Source organism: Ambystoma mexicanum, chromosome 3p (genome assembly GCF_040938575.1).
Source record: "Ambystoma mexicanum isolate Mex_15411 chromosome 3p, UKY_AmexF1_1, whole genome shotgun sequence".
NCBI classification, from domain to species: domain Eukaryota; kingdom Metazoa; phylum Chordata; class Amphibia; order Caudata; family Ambystomatidae; genus Ambystoma; species Ambystoma mexicanum.
This window is the reverse complement of record NC_090925.1, coordinates 668,658,325-668,676,851: the sequence shown is the minus strand read 5'-3', so window position 1 is coordinate 668,676,851 and position 18,527 is coordinate 668,658,325. Positions and strand designations below refer to the sequence as shown.

Below are 18,527 nucleotides of genomic sequence, written 5' to 3'. Positions count from 1 at the left end.
CCCTTATTCGTCATTCACTTCTCCCTTCTATCCAGTCAAATGTCATCCCTATGACTGCTCTCCTGCCTGTCTCCAACACTCTTCTTACTGCCCATCACTTTACACTCTCTTCTATTCTTATTCTACTAGATCTCTCGACTGTGTTTGATACCAGCGTTGACCACTCAGCTCTTATTTACACTGTCAGCTCTCTTGGTTTCTCTGGTTCAGTTCTCAAATGGTGTCATTCATTTCTTTCCGAATTGGCACCTGGTGTGGTAACACTTCTCTCCCACTCCTCCTCTATGTGGGGTTCATCAAGGCTCTCTTTTAGGTACCCTCCTCTTTCCACTCTATACTATCCCTGTCTCTTCTCAAATCTCTTCCTACAATCTCTCATTCCACTGTTACGCTGATGGTGCTTAGATCTTCTTTTTTTTCTCCTTTTCTGGCTTCATTCTTATGTGTTTAACCGTCTCTCTGCTTTCAGCAGTGGATGTCCTCTCATTTCCTTCACCTCAACCCCTCCAAAACCGAGGTCCTCTTCTTTCCTGCAACTTCTATTCCCTCAACCTCCCTCATCCTTCCCTCTCCTTTCACCCCTCATCACTCCCATTTGTTTCCTCTGCTCATAACTTAGGTAACATCGTTTACGCTCTCTCTCTTCTTTTTCCCCAATACTGCCCAATCCTCTCAGGGCATTTTAAGGTTTTTGGGGGCCCTGGGCATGGACATCTTTGGGGCCCCCCTCAATCAAACCAAAGAAATTAAGTGATCAATTACATCTGGTGGCACCCCCCCCCACTGTGATTAAACCCCATAGGTAGACATGCCGTCTCGCAGCATTCAAAATAAGCAGGTTTACTCCCTTTAAGTCCCCTTACCCTCTTCATTCTTGCTTTAATCAGATTGAAAAACAAGTAGCATTTGAAGGCCAACATTAGCAATCTACGAAGAGGTTACTTCTCTTCTAGTATAGAAACAGGATACTTGTTATCAATATCATCCGGGAGGGTATGCAGCCTGTAGTATCAATGCAGTACTGTATGTAAAAGGTACATGTAACACGGAATAGGCAGAGAGCACACTTTAGCTGACTCAGAGAATGCAAAAGTGTTCAAGCATGGATACAGGAGACCAATGATAAGGAAAGAGAAAGCTACACATACCATAGCATGGATAGTGGAGGCAGATTAGAAGCTACCCGGAAGGTGCCTCTATCCAGACCGACTGAGTTTAGAAGTGGGACATAGTTTTCAAATAGCGTTGCCGTTAGAGATCAAGGGAACAAGTGCCTGTGGTGTGCAGTATATCAATGCTCACTATTATAGTGGAAGCAACCCTATAGCCAGTGAAACCACGAGTGAGGCTTTTATGAAGATCATACCCTGAGAAGGAAATCACACTGAGGGTTTGACAATTTTGAAAGGTTTAGAGACTGGCAACACTGAGAGGTTAGGCAATACAAGATTAAATGAGATGCCACGATCACATATTGCTTAAGGGGTGAAGCTGGGATTTGTGCCAACACTGCAATTTCTGCATTTGAACACTTTCTTTTCCAGCTCTTACCATGTACTAAAACAATCTCATTTTATAAAACTGACTTGCAAAGTACACAAATCACATTTCCAAGCCTGACAATTTTTAAAACCAAAATATTACAGAAAGGTGTTATGCAAAATGGAAATGATTGTAGCTACATTCTCTCCATCATCAAGGGAAGTATATAAGTACCAGAATACCAATCAATGTGATTTAACAGATTTAATCTAGGTATGTCTTTTGTACTTTTAAGATTTAAATACTTCTAAAACAATGGCTTGTGAAATTGTCATTCATAAATATGCAGAAAAACCTTTGACTTTTATACAAAAAGCAAAATGTTGTTTGTGTCAAACGAATAGACCTTAAAATATGCTTGCCCAATGCCTACAACATCTGGTCTGCTCTCTCCTGTTTACCATCCCTTCCATTCAAATGGCCTACATAAGAAGAAAGATCAAGTAATGAGCTAAACGATGCCACCAGCATGCAAGAAAGGAAACCTCACATAAGACAGCACAGTAATGCAAGAGAAATATGATTTGACCAGGATCACTGTATCGCCTGCTGGCAAAGTCATGATACAAGCTTCAACACTTTGGTTCCACAGCCTTTTATTCACCTTTTGGATTAATAGTTTATGCTCATCTTTGGAGGGGATTGCCTAGGTTTTAGAATGCCCCATCTGAACAAACCAATTTCTAGACCTTCACCATACGAATGGCATGTTAGTTTTTATAGCAACCCTATCTGGTGCAGGAGCATGCTGATAATAGCACTTCTTATGTTGCAAAACCAAGTACATATCCAGGTAGGTTTATAAACTTCAGTCATAGGAAAGGTTCAGCCAGCCTTGCTGGAATGTGCTCTTCTAATCTTTCATATGAACACACAACTCTGCAATGCGTCCTTAACACACTGATCTAACATCTGAACCATTGTGGCACTCAATTTATCAATTTGGATTTCAACTTTGGCTATTGCACATGATCAACATAATTCCCACAAGAAGGAAAGAATGCTACAGAAGTTGTGCAGTACGGAGCACACAAACTATGTATTCCACAGTGAACACACAAAGCATTATATGATTAATTGATAAGACAGAATGTACTTGTCAAAACAGACAGACAATAGGTTTAGCGCCTCAGCAGCATGTCATAAAATCTCTTGGCGTGTGCTATTTAAGTCTGGTGAACAATGGAATCTTACTTTAGATCAGGCAGCCTTGCGGGGGCCCCCTCCAAGGTGGGGGCCCTGGGCAAGTGCCCCTTTCGCCCTCCCATAAAGACATCTCTGAATCCTCCCTCTATGCTTTATTTCATATAATCGCTTTGCCCTCCACATATCCTTTCATGCTACCAAACTTCCTAATACCACTCGTGTCTTCTCCCGCATAGACTACTGTTCTGCCCTCCTTCTTGGTCATCCTGCCTCTCACCTTGCTCTCCTCCATTCTGCCTTTTACTCGTCTGTCCAATTTCCCTTTTCCCTCCTCCACCATTCCTAAATATCTTCTTCCCTGCTGTCTATGTCTCTCCTTCCTTCAGAGTCTTGTATTTGTTTCCACTTCCTTTCAATTATCTCTACATGTATACATGGTCTGGCTCCTCTCTACCTTTCCTCACTTATATCAATTTTCTTTCCCACATTTTGAGTTCCCAGAATCCGTTTCTACTTTATGTCACTAGGTCTCCCTGTGAGTCCTCACATTTCCATTCCTTTTACTTGTTCCTAAACACAGAAACTGTCTTCCTCTCTCCATCTGTTCCTCATCCCCCTGTATGTGTTTTGTCAAACAAATCTTAAAACTCACCATCTATCCGCCCTCCCCAACAACTGATCTAATTGTCTCTACAGCTGACAGATTACTTTCAAACATATTACAAACTGTGATTGAACCGTTTGCTTATCAAACTTCTTCAGCTTTGGCAAATGAGCTATACAAATCAAATAAAATACAGAATACAAATATGCAATCTATGCATTAATACCACAGTGTTTACCATCAGCCCATGGGCGTTTATGGAATTTAGTTAAGCAGCAACCCATACATTATGGATACGATAAATGCAGCATGGTAATAATTCTAATTGTATCATTGGAATTCTCCAAGTTTTGAATTCCTGTTAAATGGTAGAAAAAAGAAAAAAAAAAAGGTGTCACCTCCCAGCAAGGTGACAATCTTTTGTCTATTTTAATTGAAGATATATGCTAAGTTAAGAGACAGCAATCTGCGGGTAGTCACTCAAAGGAAATAATAAAGTTGTCATCTTATCTGCCCACTTGGTCACCCCTTTTGCTGCATCAATTACAGAAGGACCATTGCGCCTCTGCTGTGCATTTTTGCCTATGGGATGTTGGCAGTGTGAATCGTTTTTTTTCCACGTGCATTTAAAAAAATAATAATAAATAAATACACCGAACTACGATGATTGCATGTTCATATTTGTTTTTAAAAACATAACATGCGCATTACTGTCGAAGCACCTTGCAGAGAGGGTGTCAGCCATGTTATGCAGCAGGCGACACACACAACTGTGAGAGGTCTGCTGCATCTGGCAGACACTGAGGTAAATGCAGATACTGTCAGTCATGACGATGGGCCCCAGCTTCACTCTCCTCAGTTAGTCCTTAAGGCCCAGTGACAGATATACCAGAAAGGGAAGGTCTTACTCAGCCAGGGACGAGAGCCTGCTGATATATTCACTTTAGGGCTGCTGCAGCAGGCGTAGTTAATTCATTTGGTTATTCTTTTTCCAGGCCTGGCTCTGATCCTCGCCACCATTAACATCCGCATATCGCCAAGCATGTTCGGTCTTTCCAAACAAGACAATCTGAATCATACTGGGCGAATATCTGACGTAATTCAAAAAGGTTATTTTAAACAACCTAGGACAGTGCGACTTGCCTCTGAGGTGCCTATAGCTTTGCATTGCATCAGCCGTCCATGATTACATGACCACATTCCGTAATTAAATATTTCCAACTTCTACATTTAAAGCATTGGTTTATACATGCTCATTGTCGTTTTTTGTTTGCACAATTTCTCCTACTTTTTACATACCTGTGATTCAAAATTATGACCAGAGGAGCATTTTTCCTTTCAGACTCTGGGAGTATTTTCATTGCTGCATGGAAGTAAAGAAAATCCCAATTACAATTTGATTAGCAAACAAGCAGTTCTGCCCATGCTTCGCACGGTAATTCCTACCAAAAAAAAAAATAATAAATAGACAAGGGTATATTTATATGATATACTATTTACATTTTTCTATACCATGGAACCTAACCAAATGCCACATTTCAGGTTAGTAGCATGTTGGGAAGTATGCTGAACATTTCAAACAGGCACACAAACATATCCAAGCATTGCAGACCACTTTAAAAAATGCTTTAAAAAAAAGAAAATAGAAACATTTATATTTGTATACTTTTTACATTGTCTACACCATGGAACCAACCCACATCACAAATGTCAGGTTTGTAGCATGTTGGGAAGTACACAGAACATTTTGAACAGACAAACACCCATATACACAAATTTCCTTTTTATATATAGAGAGATAATGATAATGGTAATGATTTGTTTATGTAGCGCTTTCACCTAAGGTCTGTAAATAGAACCTTATAGAATACAAGTATTAACCAACTGAAGCAGACACAGGCAATTAATTATAGCATGAATTTGGTTAAACAAAATCTTAAAGGGGAATTTTGGCAGCAGTGCAAAACAACACAAAACTCCTCAATTTAGACAGTTATGGTTTCTTAAGAAATCATAAATTATGTGAGACCATCTCAAAGCAATAATAACACAGTCACTGGCTGCACCGTTTGTGACATCTCCCCTTGTGTTCGGTGAGCTTGGAGAATCCTTTCTTGAGAAGAAGCTTTGGTGTTGAACAGGGCTGTGTGCAGTGTTAGCCATCACATTACATTTAAAATGACCTTAACACGATTGGGGCACTACTTTTCTCCCTCTTGTCATTTGCGTTGGTGAATGTGGCATTATGACCAGTGGATGATGTTGGCTATATAAACTTTGGGAACCATGAAGACACATTTTTGTCCTCCAACCATGTCTTAGATGTAACATGTTTTCACCAGTTTGCAAGGTTTTCCATGATGCCCCTAATAAATAGACCCTTTTCAGCCAATGTCCTTTAAGTGAATCTTTGAACATGTTTAATATAAAATGGACTATCATACCACTATTCCCAGAGGGCACATTGTCTGGTACATAACCTTTGGGCCTGGGCATCTCAAGCAGCCTGTTCTTCCCAGTACCATGGCCACTGGCCCCTTTGCCCTGTGACTGGCTTTTGGCAACCCAAAACCACCTACTGGAATTGATTGCAACAATGCTCAATGATCACTTTGCCCGCCCCTGCCATGTCCCAGTTGCCAGAGTAGTTTGCCACTTTCATAGGGAGTTGCCTCTCAATAGCCATGGTTATTGTTTGTTAAATCATAAGTCATGCAGTACTGATCAAACATCCAAAGTGGTGACTGGGCATGTGTGATTTGGGACAATAGTCTCTTTGCCCATGGTATGGCTTTTGGCAGTACCTTGGACACACCTACAGCACCCACTGTACATAGTATGCAGCCATGCACAGTGCCCATTTTGCACAATCCACAGGTTCAGGCTGAGCCTGGGCACCAGCCGGGTCTGAGACAGCAGGTTATTGAATGCCCTTAGGCACAGTCTGGGATCCCCCACAATAGACTTCTATGCATAGTTTTGGGGTTATATTCTGCTCTTCTAGGTCCCCCTCATGCTCCGCCAAGGTTCTGACAGACACACATTGGGCTGCAATATGTCACATTTTGGTGTATTTTCAATGCAAGTTTAGCTGAGTCACTACAAAATAACTTATGGACCACAATGGCTCCCCTTAAAAAACAGACCCACCCAACTAAACCCTTTGGCTGTTTTGAAAAGCCATTGATTTTTGACAAAACACAGCTTTGCTGCGGAACCACTCAACCATTCAAAATTGTTCAAAAAGGACTCATAAAGCTACCCTGTAAATACACTGAAAGATTACAGAGAGCAAGATGGCTCTAAATGGATTATGGAGTACACATTTGCACCAAACAAGCAACCAGACAGCAGCTTTTTCTTAACATTTGGTGGAAATCCATCCAGCAGATTGGCCATAGGTGGAAGTAAGTTCTTCCCTATGAAAAACCAATGCAAAATACACATTTTAGTATCCACTCCTTTGCCTTGCCCTCCACTGAAGGACTTTCACAAAATCTTCCAAACATTCAGAGTCGGATTTATATGTTATAGGAGGGTTTTGCGAAGATGTATCAAATGGAACCAAAGGTAGAAAAAATGGTTTACTATGGGAAAACTAACTTCACAGGAATTTCAGTCACTATCCCCAAATCTGGACGATGCCAACAAATATGCACTAGACGCCTATACTCTTTCTTCCCAGCTGTCCCGATCTCACATATGCTTTTACATCCCTCCAGGTAAAATTCCATATTCACACTCCCATACATTATCTCTAAGACTTTGGGCCTCATTACGAGTTTGGCGGTAGCCATTGTGCTACTAACGCCATGGCTGCCTCCAAACTTGGTCAGGGTCCAGGTTCTTTGAATGAGGAATTACCGGGCCATTCCAACCTTGGAGGACCCAGTAATTCCTCAATCAAAATACCCATCCCCATTCCCATTCGAGCCCCCATAGGGCTCAATGGGAATGGGGAGGGAGCTAATAATGGGCCCGTTAATAATGGGCCCGTTATTAGTTCCCTGGTCCTTTAGCGGCTCCTGCTAAGGGACCTCGTAATGCAGCAGTAAGGGGTTAACAGCGCCGGAATCCTTACTGGCACCGTTAACCCCTTACCACCACACTCGTAATGAGGCCCTTTGTCTCTTTAATCAACTTTTATGTTATTTTCTGAACCCACATTCACAGTCTCTTGTGTATTACACGTTAAAGCAAATGAACACATTTAATTAAATAAGTAAAAACGTTGGGGTTGACGATAAGCTGAGATTAATTAAAATTCTACAGTCACTGTCATAAGAGACTTATGGCCACTGCAAAAGTGGGCAGTATTCCTGCGGTAAATCTGCTGGGATACCGCCCAATGCAAATAGCATTACTGCAACGTGGGCCGGCTCTATTAGCACCTGATCCAGATTTGCGGTTGGGCAGTAAGTCTCCATTTATATTGGTCCACCCAATGAGGTATTTTCAACGCTATTATTGCACAAAGCTGGAGGAAAATCTCAAGCTTTCCACCCAGCTCATAGTGTTACTGCTGCATATTTACAGCTCCGCCCAACTTGTGATGTGGCCCTCATTCTTATTAAAGATCTGGGGCCGGGACAATCAATTAAAATCTATCCTCTTGCATGCTGTTAACCCCTTAAATGCCAAGGGCGAGGTATCCTCGTCCATGGCACTTAAGGGGTTAATGAAACAGAAAACGTTAGAAGGCATTGGGGGTCATTATCCAAGGTCGGAATGGCCCAGTATTTCCCATTTCCAGGAACCCAGACCCGTACCCAGAATGGGGGTAGCATGCAGCAAATAGCGGCATGGCTACCTCCAGGGTCATAATGACCCCCACTGAATGGCGAAATACCAAAATCACCAAAAAAGGCATTGGCACTAGTGGGGAAAACCCATGGCAGTTAAAAGGTTGACATGCAGGATTTAATGCATTTGTGTGGTTTTTCAATTAATAGGAACTCCATTAATGGACTGACCGGGCGATTGCTACACCAGTTTGAAAAATTCAGTCATTAGCGTACACAGATGCAGGCACTTATGCAGAGTGCAAACCAGAGAGATGCGAGGTTGGAATCTAGTAAAGGATGCTGAGATTTTGGGAATGGCAAGGGTGTTAGGTGTCAGCGAAGGAGTGGCAGAGGGCAGTTTGTGACGGAGTTAGGCAGAGGCATGGAGGTAAAAGGAGGAAGGTGGAAGGAGAAATGGAGTGGAAGCAGAGAAGAAGGAGAATGTTTGAGGGGAGAAGAAGGATGTGGATGAGATGTAGCAGAAGTGGATGGTCAAGGAAGTAAGAAATAGAAGGGAGAAATAGATTACATTAGGGAGGCTAGTAGAAAGATTAGAGTAAGACGGGAGGTTGTAAAGAAACATCAAAAGCAGATGACAAGAGATCTAAGAACAAGAAGGGAGGATTTTGGAGGTAATATCCAAACAAGAGAGGAGTTTGGTGGGAAACTTTAGAAGGGAGATGGATGAAGTCTATAAGAGAGAAGGGAGGGTGGAGAAAACATACAAGGTGGTTAAAAGGATATATCAGGAGGAGGGTAGAAGACATACTAGAGAGTGAAACATGAGAATGTGGTGTCAGGGAAATCTGAAGGAGAGTTGGGGGAAGTTCAGGAGCAGACCTGGCCATCCTTAAAATGTATGAGCCTGAGGGATGTGTAAGTACAAGCATGTGTCCGAATATTTAGGAGGGGTGTAAGGAGCTCATGTTGGCAACAGTAAAGACAGACACAAGTAATCACAGTTCAAGGTTGTTTATTAAACTGTAAAGGTAAGTTGGAAAAATGCCTAATCTAAACCTAAATCTAAAATGGGAGCAAGCTTCAACCATCAAACAATAATTGGGCAGTCCTAGTGGTGTCTTGACAAATGAAAAGGACCTATACTAATAAACCTTTTGCCAATCCTTACACTAAATACAGAAGAAATGTGGGATACTGTTCATAAGAAAGAAGGCAATATTCACAAATAATAAGTCATGATGCGGAGGTCAGGGTCTCACTTCCCCAGGTTTTAAGCACGGGACAAGGTAGGATTCCAGAGCACGGTACACGATTGAGCTTTCCCAGCACGATCCAACAGTACTGTTTTCAGGTATCAAGGCCATTAGTGGTTAAGTATCTTTTCTACAAAAATGTCTCTTGACTCCGTAGACCTGATGTGTTTAGAATAATAAACACATGTTCCTTTCAGATTACACGTTGGGTGATGCCTTTTGATAGATCAGCAAGGAATATCGAGGCTTAGTACCATCAAAAATTGAATCTGCCAGTCACAAAGTCAAAGTTATGAATATAACTTTATTCTGACAAGATTCAAATATCAAAGCAGATAGCTATCTGGCTCCCAAGCGTCTTGTCGTGTGTACCTGCAGACACTGTGAGGGGAGTGAGTATTGGTCATCACAAAGCATGCAGTATTTATACACAGTCCTAGTCATAGCCCAGCCCTTCTCCAAACTAATATGTTACAAATTTGGGTTTGTGCCCAGTTCACATAACAAATATAACAATATTACCAACAGACCAGAGGGTATCCAAATGGTTGAATTTAATGGACTCCAGAGCATTCTCCAATCTTGACCACATCTTTTACGACTCAAAGAGATGTCCAACTTAGGAGAGAGCTAATTCAAAATCAACGATTGATCACATCTTCGTCTCTCGGCCGCTATTAAATCTAGTAACATCATTTAACGTGATAAGAACAGAATAGAGTGACCACAACCTCTTAGAAACCACCTGGTCTTCGGCACCACCCAAAAACACCTTGATGCCTGCCAACATAGAAATAACAACCCAAGGCACAAGATTGAGAATGACTGAAAGAGCAATGAACTCCCTAACGGCAGCTTATAAAGACCAAACCACACGAGAACAGCCTTTGATGGTCGACTATACTCCATTGTTGACTTCTTTCAGAGTTCCACATGGAAAGAATAGCCATGCTCGACCCCAACAGAATCATACCTTCGACAAACTAATCTTAGAAAAGAAGAGGGAGTTGAGAAGAGCTAAAAGACAAGCATGGAAACTTAATTCCCAATTAGCACAAAACGCCATTACAATAGCCGTCAAAGCCTATAGAAATTGGCTGAAAGGCTATCGACATAATCTCTATCAACAAGACGCAGAAAATATCCTCACGGCGATAAACGTCAACCACGCGAGAGACTTCTGGACCGTCATCCACTGAGCTACACCTGAGCCCTCCCTTGCCAATTAAACGGAATCGCCGCCTCAGTTTGGGAAACCTACTTTGAAACTTTATTTCAACAACCAGATACCACCCAGGAACTATTGAGTGGTACCGACTCCCCATGGATCAAGTTAGCCGACCCTGAAGACATCCAAACTCAAATAAGAAAACTAAAACCATCTCGTCACCCGGACCGGATGGGATTACAAACTTTGACCTAAAATCACATCCGGAAGCATGGTCCTCACTTTTGAGCATAATCTTCAGCCGCTGCTCGGCCTCCAAATCTGTTGCCCCATCATGGATTTGTGCGAAGATAGGCCTGATCTACTAAAAAGGAAATAGGGCTGATCCAGCCAACTTTCGCCCCATAGCCCTTTTAGATTCAATAGGTAAACTGTTTGGATCCCTTCTCTTGCAACACTTCACCAGGTGGGCAAATAACGCCCCCTGTCAAGACAACCTTCAAACCAGCTTTAAAAAGAACTTAGGCACGAACGCTAACATCTTGCTATTGAATACATTGAAAAGTAAGATCCTGGAAGGCAAACCCTGCCTATACATTACGTTTGTTGACCTAACCCAGGCGTTTGATAAAGTGGACCGTTCAAGACTATTGCAGAAACTGAACCCAATCAAAGCATTATACTCCAACACGTCAATGAGAGTTCACTTAAACCAACAAGGGACCCTATCTGAGGTGATAAAAACAGCCAGAGGTGTAAAACAAGGCTGTCCGCTGGCACCTGCCTTATTTTGGACCTATCTAGGTGATTTTCAAGATTCAGAAAAACTAATCCGTTCATTTCCACCAAAGTTATGAGGAGCACAGATCAGTCGCCTGCTATACGCAGACAACCTGATCCTATTGGACCACACCCCAATAGGTCTCCAACGACAACTGAATAACCTACAAAGGTATATGCCCGAAAACAACTTGGAAATCAACGAGTCAAAAACAAAAATGATGGTCCTTCAAAAAACATCGAAGCCAAAGGAAAAGATTTGCCTTCACTTGGGACCGGCCCAAATCGAAATTGTTACCAACTTTAAGTACTTGGGTGCCACGTTAGACAGTTCTTTGAAAGAAAAAGCTATGCAAGAAGTTCTCGTAGAGAAAGTTAAGAAGCTATCTATACAGGGGAAGGCCATAGACATCAAATTTGGACGATACTCATTAATCCCAGTAAGAGACTTTTATAAGAAAAAGGAAAAAACATACGGGGTGGATGCTATGCCAAATCTTCCAGCAGAGTTGTGGCCTTAATTGGAAGCCACGTTCGGGAGAAAAATTCTTGGCCTCCCGAAATCGACCCCGATTGCTCCGATCAGGCGAAACTTGGCCTATTATCTTTGGAAACGACAGTTGCGTTAAACAGCGTCCTATTATATAGGAAATGTATCATGCCAGATTCCCCGTATGCATACCGTCTGATAAACCAAGAACTTGAATTGAGATCATGCAAAATGCTCCAGAAATGGGAATCTAAGATGCTCAACCTTTTACAATCAGTTGAAAGTAGTAATGAAGAACTGATAACCAATCCAGTTAAAACCTCCAAAAAAATCAAAGAGTGGGACTGGATAAAAACTGTAGAAACAGCAAATAAATACAAACTCACCAGCCACCTCCCACCATTCTTCAAGAAACTGGACACGCTGCAAACATATCTTAAACTTTTCCCAAGTAGGTCAGCACGACTCTATTTCCTGAAAATTCGACTGAACCTCTTGGGGACAAATGAAATTCTGGCTACCAGAGGCTTAACGCCAACAAACCGATGCCGCTGCTGCAAATCCACTACAGAAAAGGAAACAATCCGCCATCTCCTTTTGAATTGTCCTGAGACACGCGACATCCGTCTTATTTACTTGAAAAACAATATCTCTGACTTCTCATCGTTAGATGAGGAAAATTGCTGGAATAAGCTGATTGCTGGCGACAAACCAGGCTGGGCCTTGGCGACTGTAAACATCATGCAACACATCATCAACGTGATGCTTCCACTCTACGATCCGAATACCATCTCCACTATGACCAACTAACCTATAAGAGACTCATGAGACATATATACAATCAGGATTCCTCACGTCCCCGGACGTCTGCCTCTCTTCTACATTTACCTGTCTTCGTCTCCTATTGGACTTGCATTGATGGTTTACTTTCTTCACAAGAAGAAAATCAGTTATGCTTTCGGTTTGACCTTCTGATTTGAAGTCAACACATTCCACCTATTTGTTAAAAAATCCGAAGTGATTAAAAAAATTAAAAAAATTAAAAAAAATTAAATAACAATATTAGTATACACTTTTGACATGTTGTCCTATCCTTGAAGATTCAATGGTGATGTTGGTTCTCCAGCTTAGGTTGATCCTAGTTTCAAGAAACAAATTCAATAGTTTACTGCTAAGGCACATAGTTTTAGTTTGTCTACAATTCAGTTCTTGTGTTTGTATATAGCTGATGCTATTGATGCAGACAACACTTTATATTGAGGTTCACTGTGGCTCCAAGGTTCCTTAGGTAAACTTTGTTGTATTCAGCTGTGTAGATCTTTCCTTGTTTCTTGAGCTTTAGGATAAGTCCTGTTCCAAGAAATGCACAAAGGATTTCTTCCAAAACTCACAGCATTAATTACTTTGCATTGTATGTTACTGTTTGAGGGAGGATGGGTCTGTAGATATAGATAATACTTTGAATGAGAGTTCATTCTGACTACAAGGTCTCTTTGCACAGAACAAATAGGCTGTTCTTGGCAGCTCTAGTGTTGACATATGTTGAAAGGTCAGTCTGCTCTGGCAACTGAAAACATGGTTAATCATTTCTGAACATAGTGAAAGAGTCAAAATCAAAATTGCAGATGTTTTCCCAAATGGCGGCAAAGTCAATTCTGTCCAGATCTAGTTAAGCATAGATTTTTAATACAAATGCGAAATGGCTTAGGCCAATGTTTATAATCAGGCTGTATTTATGCAAATATGGTTTAACACCTTTCCTTCTTGGATCCCCGTCTTCCGGGCGCAGTTCCCTAGAAAGTTCCTTAGTGATACCAGGACCGCCGATTGTTATGTTTTCTTGCTTTCCTGACAGGTTTAAAGTATCAAAACAAAGATTCAATATAAGTTCTAGAGTTCTTCTCGGGTTGTATTTGGGTGATAGTCCTTCACCCTTGGGTCCCCCTCTTCTGGACTCAGACCCCTGTCAATATCAGCTTCTCTCTGTTGGGTTCACTTTGACATGGCTTGCATTCATAAACTTTTCCTCTTGGACTTTTCTTTGTTGCATTCAGAGGTTACCGTATGTTGGCTTCACCCCTGGATTCCCCTCTTCTGGGCTCAGATCATACTCAACTATGCACCTCCCTCGATCGGGTTCACTATGGCTTTCCTTGCAGTTTTGTCCATGACATTCACAAATCTAAGATGTCTTTTTATGCAGTTCACTGTGGACCTCCCTCTGCCGGGTTCACTCTTGTCAACACACTGTATGTTGGGGCTTTAGACGTTGCCCCCTCTTTACTGGCAACTCTCGTACGGGTTCACTTTTGCCAATCTTGTCAATCGTATCTTTTCTCATTCAACTCTTACGATGTGGGATTCACTTCCCTTAGTTTCACATTCATTTGTCAGCCAAAGACTTTCAACTGTAAAGAGGATTTTACAAGATCCCTATATGACCACTTTGACCTCCTTCTTGCCTTTCCAAAGGCCTTCTGGTAATCGTAGTTTCAATAATTGGGTAATCGCCCAAGGTTTCCTGAGTAAGCACCCACGTGGTGCCAGACTGCTCTGTTGCTGGTTTTCCCCCTTTGTGATATGAATTGTTCTTTGTCTTCACACTTCAATTAGCCGTTTCCTACTTCTCATTCAACACAGTTCGGTTTCTTCTTGGCTCTCCCCTTGACTCACAGGCTGTGATGAACCGCTTTGCTTTTCGTCTCTCTGGAGTCCACGTTGTTACCACGGAGACACACGTCTCTACCCAGCTTAGTTATCAGCAGAGAGTCCTGTGTACAATTGACATCTGCTGCAACACACGCTGGCTATTGTTTGCGGTTTTACAATTCCTTCTGTGCAGGTTTCACAGCCCTTGATCGGAAAGGGCAAGGTTGCTTCTCTCCATGTCATCCTCTTGGTTATCACCATATTTCTCTGTCTCTTGAACTGCTGTGCCGAGTTAGCTCTAATGTCATGCGGTCTGCCTTGCTCGTATTGTGCTCTTGTGCTCCACCTTTCATCCCTATGGGGAAGGGAAAGGGCTGTCAGGTGTGGGTGTGTGTGATTCTGGTCAATTGAATTACTGCCTGACCCTTGTGTTGGAACAAGTAAGGTATATCGCTCTGGTGTTTGTCCATCCTCTTTTGCGGTGCGCGAAAGTGTTATTGTTGTAAAATGGGGAGGGGGTATGTGAGGATCCTACATAGTAGGCTCTGGAAAAGGTGCTATAATAAGGGGGATACTGCATCTCACCCGTTGGTGTCCCACTTACTCTACCCAAGTACCCCCCATCCAGGTGATCATCCCTCACTGGTCCAACCACAGGAACTGGATCCAATAGCGATGGCCGTGTCCTGGTCACCTGGAAGACAGATCCACAGGGACAAGTCAGCGAGACACCTTCAGGTTTCTCACTGGAGAGAAAGGAGGAAGAGGCAAGGATAGGCGGTGCAGGAGACAGTATTGTAATGCATAAGAACATGATGGCCTATTGAGAAATGAGAGTGACATTGAGACATTGTCAGACAGTGCCAGGAACCTGTTACTGTAGGGAAAAATAGGCCCTGAATTTCAACCAGGACAGAATTTCATCAAAAACTCTGACAGCAAGAGGTGTGAGACTCTAGTATGAAACTATGTTGTGAATCTGGTGAGTCAGTACTGAGAATGTATACAAAACAAAGCAAAAGGGAACATTTAAGCCTGGTTTGGCATGGTAGCCGTACCATAGCATTTTGCACAAAACCATGGTATAGCATGGACTGAGATGCATTGAAGCATACCATTTACAATTATTAACCCCTACACGCTAATCTACTCATCTCTAATTCCTTCCTAATATTTACAGCACATTCCATCTATAGCTCATTGGTGCAAAACATTGGTGCAGGGAATGGGTAGAGGCCCAATTCATGAGTTTGCAAACACAGGCTGTGTGGCGTTGCTTGAAAAATGCAAGAATTAAAGCTACTTCTGCAATGAAGATGTGGAATGTAAAACACCATGTTGCTCAAAGTAGCTCCATTGTTCATTTTCTCCTGCAGGAAGCCATCATAGAGAAATGTAACTTTTTGGCACCTGTTTGCTGTCACCTGGAAACTGCCACTAATGGAGTTCATGCTTACTTGTTAAAATCTGACCTTCTAGCTTGGAGACAGAAATGATATGTAGATTTTATGAATATACTAGGGGTGTCTGGGCTGATACACGTTTTATCCAGTGTGCATAGTGGTGTTCTCTTCAGTGGTATGTGTTGTTTTAATACCTGATTACATAGGAAATGCTGGATGGTGCTCCTACTTATTTGTTCACATATTTGTATTCCGTCTTGCCTACAAGTGCATTGTATATGTTATGATATTATTGGCTATTCCTAACGTGCTTAATACCCAGAGGTTTCTAAGCGCGGACCTGGGTATCGAACCTGTGTTGCTCTGTGTCTTTTTGCTTCCAGGGCGAGCATGTTGTGCCTGAGCTATCATCCCGTTTTCAAAGATATAGATGGCAGAGTCTGGGCTCCTTTCATTGTATTTGGTGTATGCAGTGATTGTGTCCTAATCAGATTGTGTTCTGCTCTAACAATAAAATAATCAGGAACTCACTTTGACACTTTTAATCGCTAGGAACTTCTCACCTGGAGGCATCTGGGCTATCATGTTCTAAGGGTTGGGTGCCTGTCTGTTAATGTTTGTCCGGTGTAGGTGGTGATGTTGTTAGATGTTACTACGTGTTTCCTGCTGTTAAACATTGTCTTTTTAGCTAGATCTTCAGTATGGTTCTAAATGTTGAAGTGGTCCTCCTGCATACTAATTTGTCCAGGCACGAAGAGCCATATGTTCATGAAGATGATGGCACAATGCAGGTGATGAAAGCAAAATGTGAGCCAGACCACAAATAAGGGTGGATTACAAGTTTGGTAGTCATAGTAAAAGAATATTTTCATTTCAAATATGGCATTGGTTATTTTTTATTTTTATTTATTTTGCATTTTTAAAGTGCTCACACAGCCCGCGGACATCGAGGCGCTGTTACAGGAATTGTTTTTTTTGTAATTATAATTTTTTCTTCTTAGTTAAGCACAGACCTGGGGATCGAACCAGTGTTGCTTCGTGTCAGCCTGCTTCCAAGGCGAACACATTGCTGCTGAGCTATTCTCCCGTGACTCTATTACACTATGAGTTTCGTTATTGAAATTCCACCTGCTTTTGTGGCAGTAAAAACCACCACACATGCAGTAAACCAGTATGCAGTAATATGGAATATTCACATTGAGCCCTAGGCGACTCCAAAATGTTGAATACCTGGTTTTTGTATGACTCAAAATCATGCACACACTTCAAATTACTAGTATTTCGGCAGGAAATACCAGTACACTTCTAATGAGGGCCTCAGTGTTTAATTTTAGGTAATATTAAAAATGGATTGCTAGAATAAAATACACGATGGGTCTTTAAGTCTTCGTTAAGGTCCCTCAGCTCCTTGACCTCCAACACCAGACAACCATATTCTTTGAGTTTCTTTGCTTGCAGTACAAGTTGCCTTCTCATTCATTCCAATTCTTGTTGGATGTGTCTCATTTCTTCTTGCTGCTGCCGGTAGTTCCTCAACAACTCCTTATACATGGCACAGGGAATAAATGTAGTGTCCAGGCAGTCCATTTTAGTCCTCTTCAGAGTTGAAGTGGTGACTCTCTATCATGCCGTTCTGTTTCCCACGTTTGTTGCTTCAAAAACCTGGCAGTGCGTCTACAACTGACCAGCTATCTCAAGAAATGTACTTCCAGGAAGATGGTCACAATTCCTTAAAAGACAGGGTCAACCCTTGCAGGAGGTACAGAACAAAAGTGATGTGCCCACACAGCATGTCATCTGGTGCCATTCCAGCAGTCTCATTTCAACAACCTCTGATTCCTGTGATGGTCCTGTCCTTGATCTGAAAAAAATAAAATCAGAAACACTTGAGCCAGAGCCTGAATTACCAACCACATTCAGTGAAGTGGCAAGCACGCCATCTTACTACCCAGCTCCTGTTCCAGCTCCAGTAATGGACACATACACCATAGAGAATGGAAAGGTCTATCTTGGCAGCAGATTCTGGGTGCATGAGGAGAAGTGGCACCACATGCAGATCACTCAAAGACATCCCAAGTTTACTAAACATGTAGGAGTCATGATCTGGGGGACAGGGGTTCTGAAAAACAAAAGTTTCACAGGAGTCGCCACAAAGAAAAAGGAAAATGCCATTCCCAAGCCACCACTCTCACCTGAGAAAGTAAGCATTGTCAGAGAGTGTATGACAGAATAGCACTAGAAACAGCGGATGAGACAGAAATTGCAAAGAGACTATCCAAGGTTAACAAGTACATCTGTGAGAAAATCATGGACATTAATAAATCCTGCAAAAAAGAGGAAAGGAGGGAGGCTAGATTTCATGTGCAATAAAAAGTTCTTTTTTTAAATGGGTCTTTAACTTCACGATGGATATTCTCGTAATTGTCTGGGAAATTAATCAAAACAAAATGTTCCCCTTCTGTCCTGAAGTGATCAAACACAGGCCATTAATGATAAGTCTGGGAATGGAGCTTTTCCCCTGGGATCTGTTGTGTGTTTTTCAGGGGTTCCTGTGACCTATAATTGTGGTTTTCATGGGGTTCTCATATGTTGCAAAAAGTCATCAAACAGGTCTATCTTGGGATGTCTGGTTCATTTGTCCTCATAAAGGAAGACTATTTGGAACTGGAGTTTCTATGCCAATAGGCAATCCAGCTCTTACTATGATAGTTCCCTTTCCGAGGGAAACCACTTGCCTTTTGGTTGGC

At 42.0% G+C, this 18,527-nt stretch overlaps 1 pseudogene; it reads left to right on the top strand.

Annotated features, from left to right (window-relative positions):
• The first annotated feature begins 13,267 nt into the window (after positions 1-13,267).
• On the top strand, positions 13,268-18,273 carry LOC138579941 (BEN domain-containing protein 5 pseudogene; annotated as a pseudogene).
• The last annotated feature ends 254 nt before the right edge of the window (positions 18,274-18,527 follow it).